At 49.9% G+C, this 8642-nt stretch overlaps 1 pseudogene; it reads right to left on the bottom strand.

Moving 5' to 3' along the window:
- Positions 1-5112: 5112 nt before the first annotated feature.
- LOC111816419 lies at positions 5113-5557 on the bottom strand (annotated as a pseudogene).
- Positions 5558-8642: the final 3085 nt, after the last annotated feature.

Below are 8642 nucleotides of genomic sequence, written 5' to 3'. Positions count from 1 at the left end.
TGGGCACACCTGGCTGAAACTTCTGGGTCTGGGGGATCCTTTGTGACCCAGTACTACTTCCTGGCCAAATACCGGAGCCCAGTATAGGCAACACTGGAAACAACTTCAATTGGTCCAGGTGGAAGGTGTGAGTATGTGTGTGTGTGTCTGCAAATAGGTACAGGTGATTTTGAGAAATAACAGAGACTGGAAGGTCCAGAGCTGGTTGATAGGCCAAGCTGAGATGAGAAGCTGGAGCCCCTAGCTCTGAGCCAGGGCTTATCTATACTTGGAGGTCCTGTGCCTGGGGCCGGTTGCTGCCCCATGGTGGAGACAGCTTTGGTGGGCTGGTCAGGGTGTTCAAGCCTTGTAGATCTCATCTAGACGGTGACCACAGTCACACACCTTTTACTGCCCTCCAGGGAAATTGGAAGGAACCATGGGCCGGAGGACTACACTTGAGGCAAAAGCAAAAAGGGACAGAGGAGAGTGCTGGGCTTCAGAGTAAGTAAGGATTTTCTGATCCTCAGCACCTTGGTTAGTAAGATAGATATAACAAAGTCTGCTTCACAGAGCTGTTGGTGAAGTCAATGAGGACAGGTATACCGTCCTGAATGGTTCTAGAGACAGCATTCTCTGCAGTGCATGCCAAATACTCAACTGCAGGGTGGCTTTGGGTATGGAAATCCACATGACCCCATCCCTCAGGTCTCCTCAGGTCTGTTTCTCATGCTATGCTCTGCAAATATCTCAGTCACCCATAATCCTGGTCCATCCAGGACCCTGTTGATATTTGCCTTTGACTTAAAGCTCAATAGAATCTCTTTTCAATAGGGCTTAGGCCAGTGGTGGCAAACCTATGGCATGGGCTGGGGAGATGGCTCAGTGGAATAAGCGCTTCCCTGGCAAGCACCTGAGTTCAAACCCTGGTTTGGCAAAAAACAAAAACAAACCTATGGCATGCACAAGATGGCAGCGAGGAGAGAAGGAAGATGGCAGCTGAGCAGGCTGGGCTGCTGCTGGAAGCAGCCAGGGAGAAGCGCAGAGGGGAGGGGTACTGACACTGCCTTCGCTGAACTGAACAGATCCTAGGTTTGTGCTGCTAGAGAGGCTCAGAGGCTGGCGGGAGGAATCCGCTCTGGGAGATGTTGTGCCGCCAGTCAAGCACTGTTATCAGGGGAGAGCTAAGGAGGATCGGGGACTACACCAGTGTGGCTCTCAGACTCCCGTCCCAGGGGCGGAGGGAGGTAGACAGTGGCCCTGGTGCTCTGAGAAATAGGCACCTCTGTGGATGTGGAGGTGCGGGTGCACTTCTGGGATAGTTCCCACAGTGGCCCCGCGTGGGAGTGGGGTGAGGTGGAGAGGTGGGCGCCAAGTCCCCGAGTACGGAGGGCGAGGTACGCGGCAGGCAGCGGGCAAGCAGACAGAGCCAGAGAGCAGGGAGGCGGCGGTGATGGATCGGCCCAGCCTGCCTCGCCTGGGAACCGACGCAGCGACGCGACCGAGCCAGCCCGAGGGAGCCAGGGGGTCAGATGGCGGGCCCTCCCTCGGGAGGCTAGGCCTGGCCAAAGCGGGAGGGAGCCGGCAAGGCAAGCTGTTCTCAGGCCAGGCTGGCTGCGGGAGGGGCCCGGCAGGCTGTCGCCTCTGATCCTGCCCTCCTTCCATCCCTCCAGCAACAGCTCAGGCTCAGGGCCGCTGAACCCGAGGGCCAAAAGGAGGCTCGGAATGCAGCTCCCCCAGGGCCTCGGAGAAGGCAAAGGTGCAAACACTTCTCTCCACTGGCTTGGAGGGACCTGCAAAGGCCTTCCCAACCCCCAATTCAAGCTGTCTTTTGTTTATACAGTCAGGGACCTTGTGGATATAACCCCTGTGCCCAGGAAGTGGAAGTGTCTTGACGGAAGTCACATAGCCAGGGAGAGGGAGAGGGAAACTCCGACCTTTCCTACAGGTTGGGCTGCTCTTGGGACACGCATCTGTTTCTATGGAAGAATATGCGGTTGAGAGAAGAGGCCTAGGGAAAGGTGATCAGCCCATCCTGGGTAGGTCACCCTGTGGGTTGGGCGCCCAGGTTGAGGAAGAGCAATGGGTCCCAGGTACGGATCCCGGTGACCTTGGGAATGGAGCAGAGGTCCTCCTTGAGTGGACAAAGGTCACTGGGGTTGGTTGTTGCTATGTTGTTTTGACCCCTCTAATATTTATTTTGGAAGCCTAATCCCCAGCGCAGCAGTGTTGGAATTAATGGAAGGCACTGGGGTTATGAGGGCTCTGTCCTCATGTGTGCATCCACCCTCCGTTGCTCGCTCTTCTGCTCTGTGAACCTCCTCCCCCCAGGGGACTCTGTGTTCAGGGAACATGTCAGGAGCAGAGCAACTGGGCCCAGAACCTGCAGGCACCTCACTCCTGCTCTTCCCAGGCTATAGAGCTGCAAATGATAGGTATCTGTTCTTTACGAAGCACCTGTCTCTGGTATTCCATTATAGCACTGTAAAACAGACTAACATCAAGTGAACCAGATTCTGCTCAGGACACAGAACAAAGGGCTCCGCACCACAAACCCTGTACCACATCCTCTTGGCATACCTGCCTGCTGCTCTGCTCTGTGGGTGTGCAGCTCAGTTCCTAGAGGGGTGCTGGGCCTGCCAGAAGGACAGCTGCCCCTCCTGCCCTGCTGCCTGGAGCCTAGAGCCTGGAGCCTGCTACCCAGCCCTGACTAGACAGGCTGAGGTGAGGACGAAGCCTCCTGGGAGAGCCAGGCCTGAAAAGCCGACCTCTGGCTGCGCAGGTCAGTCATTCCCTCCATCACTGTCCCCTTTTCACCAACACACTGGCAAAGTGGGTGTCATCAGTAGCATTCTACAGATGAGGATAAGTGTCTGAGAGGATGTCCCACGTACAAAGCTACGGGGAGGGGCAGAGGGAGTCTCTGCGGCCCTCCTGGTGGGGATAGGGGCAGGGGGCCTGAGATTCTGGTGCTGGTGTGGGTTGGCTAGAAACTTTGGGACTTTGGGCAAAGCCCTTCACCCATCTGGGCTTCTCTTTCCTCTCTTGCACCCTGGGAACAACAGTGCTGTCCCCTCCTAGAGTGTCACAGGGCCTAGTGGTGACTGAGAAGAAAACTGGCAAAGAAGCATCGATGCTATCCCTGCAGCCCGGGCCTATAGTTCTGGGGGCAGTGTTCCCCTGTCCTTGTCTTCTCAGGGAGGGACTGGAGAGGAGAAATTCTTACTTTGTCTTGCCCTGTCCTTCCTTATCCTGAAAATGGGGATCTTCTTCTGGCCAGAAGATCAGGTCAGCCCCCTACTTGGCCCAGAGCAAGCATTTTAGAAGAGGCTCATCTGTCAGGCCCCACCCTGGACCTACACACTGGGTGGGCAGGCTGAGTTCCCAAAGCAGATGTCCTTGCCAGGAAATGCTGCGAGCTGGGTTAAGTGCCCGAGTCTCAGTTTACCTCTCATACTTTGTGGACTCTGAGGCCTACAAAGAATAAGCTGGAGTACCTGCACAGGCCCAGGAGACAGAAGTAGGAGGCAGTGAGCATAATTAATAGAATTGGTGTGGAATTAGCTGCTCCCTGCCCCCACCATAGCCGGCTGTGCCCGAGCACTGGCTGGGCATTCTGGAGACATGCCCATCCATCCAGGGACTTCCGTGTGCTCAGGCAATGCTCAGGGAGGTGGAAGTCAGGGCAGGCAGAGGAATGTCCCTGGCAAGAAGGGGCAGATACTGGTCTTCTGTTTTCTTTCCATGGCTGAGAACTCCTGTGCTACCTCCTGGGTTAAGAGAAGCGAACTACCATGTGCTGGTCTGCTTTTGCCCCTGCCAGTTGCTGTCCTCCGAAAGTGAGGACTGCTCACTACTTCTATTTATACATATATTTGGTGGGTGGGGTTATGACCAAGGAAATGTCTACAGAGAGATTCATCCTGCTCCTCGTAGGCCCACAGTGAAAGGCAGGAGGTCAGGTTGGCTGTGGCCTTCTGACTGACTTGGGCAAAGACATCCCACTGAGGAAAGACCCTCAGCCGTGCTGATCTCATGTCAAGATGAAGCCCAAGAGGCACAGTGGGCTGTCCTCTCAAGCCCACAGCTAGGCGACCTTGTGGTCTCGCCCGTCCTGCTTGCCCTATCTTCCTTACCTCATCCTGCCTTCAGCTCTTGTTGCGAGAGTGAGAGGTGGCAAGGGAAAGGGTAGCAAGTGGGAAGGGATGGAGGTGCCTGGGACCAGACGACGTCTTCCCAGGCCCACCCTGACAGACTGGCATTGCCACATGGAACCCAGGCCCCGCCTCGGCCTTTCTGACCAAGCCCTGCTGCTTCTCCCCATAAAAGCTAAATTTACTCTTTTAACAAGTAGGGCACTGCATAAAACATGATGGAATGCTTGGGAAGGGGGGAAATCATGTCATTTAGGGCCAGTGAATCAGGACTGCTGCTTGGGGGATGGCAGTGCCTTCTGAGAGAGGAGCAAAGGGCTGGCATATGGCCTTGGGGGGGGACTGGGTCCCCCACCCTAGTCCATTCCAGAACTCAAGGTCTTCTATGACCTAAGTGACCCCCGAGGACTTGGGCTCAATTCTGGAGCTGCGTGTTCACCCAAGGGTGCTCCTGCGGACACTGCTTCCCCTGGAAGGTCCAGAGTGACTGCTCTCCCTCGTCTGCATCTAGTGTGCTCCCACTGCCACCTCCAGCTGCACCTTTCCCCTCCACCTTTCAGAACCCTGGCTCTTTTCAAAGCTCACCTCAGATGGCCTGCACTCTCTTTGCCTCTTCCCTGCTATTGTCTACCAACTCCTAGTCATCTCTTTCAGTCCTTGGGATTCTGGCTCTGTTACTAGTATCTTGGGACTTCTCATGTGGGTGACCCTTATGCAGTCTCACTTATCTGATGGCCTATCCTCTGGCAATGGCATTTTCATGGATGGTTTCAGGGTCCCATCTGCCTCCATTGCCCTCAGAAACTTCATGAAACCTAACGTGAAGAATTGGTGGCTCAAGCCATCCTCTTCCCCCATTTCTTTTTTAAAATGGTCAAAGACATTTTATTATTTGACTATTACCATATAGTGTTAGTGTATTTCTTCCAGTGGCAAACTAAGCACAGGATAACATTTCTCTTTGATTCTCCCGTGAATCTCAGTACCATCTATCTTTTGGAGGATTCAGTTTCATATGACGTCTGTGATACTGCGTGTGAGGATACCAGCAATGCCTCATTGTAAAGAACATTTTGCTAAATTGTTCTATCATGGATCCTTGCTCAAGGAATTCACTTTTCATTGTCTTCTAATCTGGTTTTCAGCACTTGATCATGTGTTTCTTCAATCTTATGGATAGGATCTGGTTGAGGCACAAGTCTTGTGTGTTCATATGGAACGTCCACAGAAGGGTGGTAGCACACTATTGTCCTGCCATCAGATGTCAAAGCAAGCTCTACTTTGCAATTTTTATAGTCATATGGAAGAGACGAATGTGTAGATTTCCAGCCAACATGAGATAAAGCTCCATTTTGAATTGGAAATAAATGTTTCAAGAGATTTCTCTTTGATATCACCCATTTTACTGCTACTGCTACTGTCATAGTACATAAAGAAGCTTATCAGGTGATATGAGAAAAGATGTGAGAAACACTGCCTTTACAATCTGCTTCTAGGCCGGGGAGATGGCTCAGTAGAATAAGAGCTTGCCTAGCAAGTGCAAAGGCCTGAGTTCAATCCCTGTTTTTTTTTTAAAAAATCTGCTTCTAGGCACCAATTTTTATTCTGCTAGGCTGCCATCTTGCCCGCGTCTTCCCATGTTTCTAACTTTACCCATTCACTGATTGAACTGCCACCCTCAGCCTCACCATTTTTGGCTTTTCTCCCTTTCCATGTCTATTTGGAGAACCCCAGCTTTGAGTGAGCCCGACTCTTAGCTCAATAGCTGAGCTTTACTAGAGAAAATCTTACAGCCAGGCTGGTGGGATTCTCTCTGGCACAGGATCACCAATCTCCAGGGGGCTCCCCACTGCCTGGTGAACTGGCTGTGCGATATGGGATCTGCTGTTCCTCAAGACTGCATTTTTCCCTCCAATTTCCCACTCTGTCCACTCACAGTAGATGGTCGTGACTTGTGCTTTTCATCTTTTAACCAAGTTGAAGCCCTCTACCTGACCCCTTCAGGGAATTTATTACAAGTTGTGAGAGGCTTGTTACCATCGTAGACTATGGGAAAAAAGACAGGAAGGAAGGAAGGAAGGAAGGAAGGAAGGAAGGAAGGAAGGAAGGAAGGGAGGGAGGGAGGGAGGGAGGGAAAAAAGAGAAAGGACAGAAGTTAACCATAACCCTATCACTCATTATTTACTACTGGAAACATTTTGATATTCATATATTCAAAGTTTTCTTCACAAAATTTTATTTGTACCAGCTATCTCCCTAGCCCTGGTATTTGTATAGATACAGGTTATGACTTAACAGTTGGTGGTGAACATTTTCCTACGTCTTCAGATAGTCTTCTAGATATTTTAATCATTATGCAGTGTTCTATTATATGCATGACCTTACTTTACCACTTCCCTAATGTTGCATTTATGTTATTTCCATATTTTCCACCTGGTCAATATTCTTACACATAAATACATATATACATTATTTTTCCTGAGGCTGAATTTCTAAGTGGACTTGTGGGTCAAAGAGTATGCATATTTTAAGGCTTTTGATTTATATTATTAAATCACAAGAGAGAATTTGCTTTGGAGACCAAATAAACACAAACATCATTTCCAAGCATAACAAATGCCCTTCAGAATCTCTGGACGGCTGAACCCCAGATATCCTCGGGGCCTGTGCCACACTTTCCTTCAGCATCGTGTGTCAATGTCACTTCATCAACGAGGCCTCGGTGAGCCCCTCCTGCAGAACAGTGCCTCTTCTCATTGCGCCCTTGGCATCTCCTCCAGTTATAGTTTATATCTTCTTCAGTCATGCTCAGGTCTCCAGACAAGTTTTATGTTGAATGAATGATTATTTGTTACCTGGAGTCTCAAAACAATAGTGAAGATAGTATTCATGGTTTTCCAGGAGCTATTTTAAGGAGGGGAGGCAATTTATAGACAAGAAATAAGAAAACAGATGAATAAAATAGCTGCTTAAGTGTCCTTAAGTGTCACGAAGACGAGCATATGACCATGCGGGAGGTTCCTGAGGGGATGTGATGCTCAGGCTGAGACCTGAAGGATGAGCAGGAGTAGCACGTGGGAAGAGCGTGGGCAAATATGTTCCAGACACATGCAACAGCGTATATAAAGGCCTTGAAGTGGAAAAGAGACCAGGGGGTTAAGGGACTAGGACAGTAACTGGTCACAGTGGCCAGTGGAATGAGCACCACTGTGGGGGTTGGGAGTTCACCTACCTTCTTCAGGTTACCAGACATGAGGAAGAATCCCCGTCCTATGGGACTGGCTACAAAGTCGTTAGGAGGTCATTCCTAGTAGGTAAATGTTGCCCCTCATTCCACAGCTCATTCTGCAAGCAAGAATTCCATCAAGTTCTCACTAAATATAGGTGAACCTGTAGGTGATTGTGTCAGAGTGGGCATGGAGACATCCTCCTGGCTGGGACGAGACTTTGTCCTGTGCTGGAGAGAGAAGCATCTGCTTCTGCTAGGCCCAGCCATCTGCTCCTCCCTCAGCTACGAAGGATTTGCTGGGTACCGTGCATAGACACTTCCTCTTGGCTCCTCACCACAACACCACACCATTTCTACAGATGACAAAAAGCCTCCAAGAGGTTATTGTTTCCACCCAGCCTGCACACCTCGTGAGAGGCAGGGGTAGCGTTCAGATCAAGGTAGTAGACATCAGCTCGTTAGCTCGCCTTGTCTGATACGCCATGGAGTCTTACCATTTTGCAGCACACGAGATTTCCAGCTCCTTATCTTTTGTGTAATACAAACGCCGTCAATATCATGTGCATATGTCCTCTGCTATGCGCTGTCCATTGCCACACATGTTATACACACGCACAAGCCCCACACACAGTATGCAACCACACAAACTGCTTTACAGGGCAAATGTAGCAATTTTTAGAAGTGATTATATTTTTACATCTACATATATTTAATTCACTAATTTATTTTATATTTATCTTTTGAGACAGGGTCTCACTATGCAGTTCAAGTTGGCCTCAAGCTCACTTTGTAGCCCAGGCTGGTTGAACTCCCAATGATCCTCCTGCCTCAGCCTCCCTAGTGCTGGAACCACAGGTGTACGCCATTATATCTAGCTCCATATTTTACTTTCTACTAAATTTCTGGGGCTGTGGAGATGGCTCAGTAGAACAAGCCCTTGCCTGCCAAGCGCAATGGCCTGAGTTCAATCCCCGGTCCCACCAAAAAAACCCACCAAAAAACAAATTTCCCATGGGCTTCAGTGCTTGATACTTTGTACTGTCTGATTTTCTGGTTCACTACATCTTATTTAGTCCTTATTTATTACTCATCTAATCTGCTGTCAAACCTGTCCATTTCATTAATTCTGTTTATTATATTTTTCATTTGTAGAATTTCCACTTGAAGTTTCTAGTTCTTTTTAAATTCTTGTTGCCAGGACCAGGGAGATGGCTCAGTAGGATAAGTGCTTGACTGGCAAACACAAGGATCTGAGTTCAATCCCTGGTTCTGCCAAAAAA

Source organism: Octodon degus, unplaced genomic scaffold (assembly GCF_000260255.1).
Source record: "Octodon degus isolate 3935 unplaced genomic scaffold, OctDeg1.0 scaffold00003, whole genome shotgun sequence".
NCBI classification, from domain to species: Eukaryota; Metazoa; Chordata; class Mammalia; order Rodentia; family Octodontidae; genus Octodon; species Octodon degus.
Note: the sequence above shows the minus strand (reverse complement) of the source record. Positions and strands in the feature narration are given on the sequence as shown.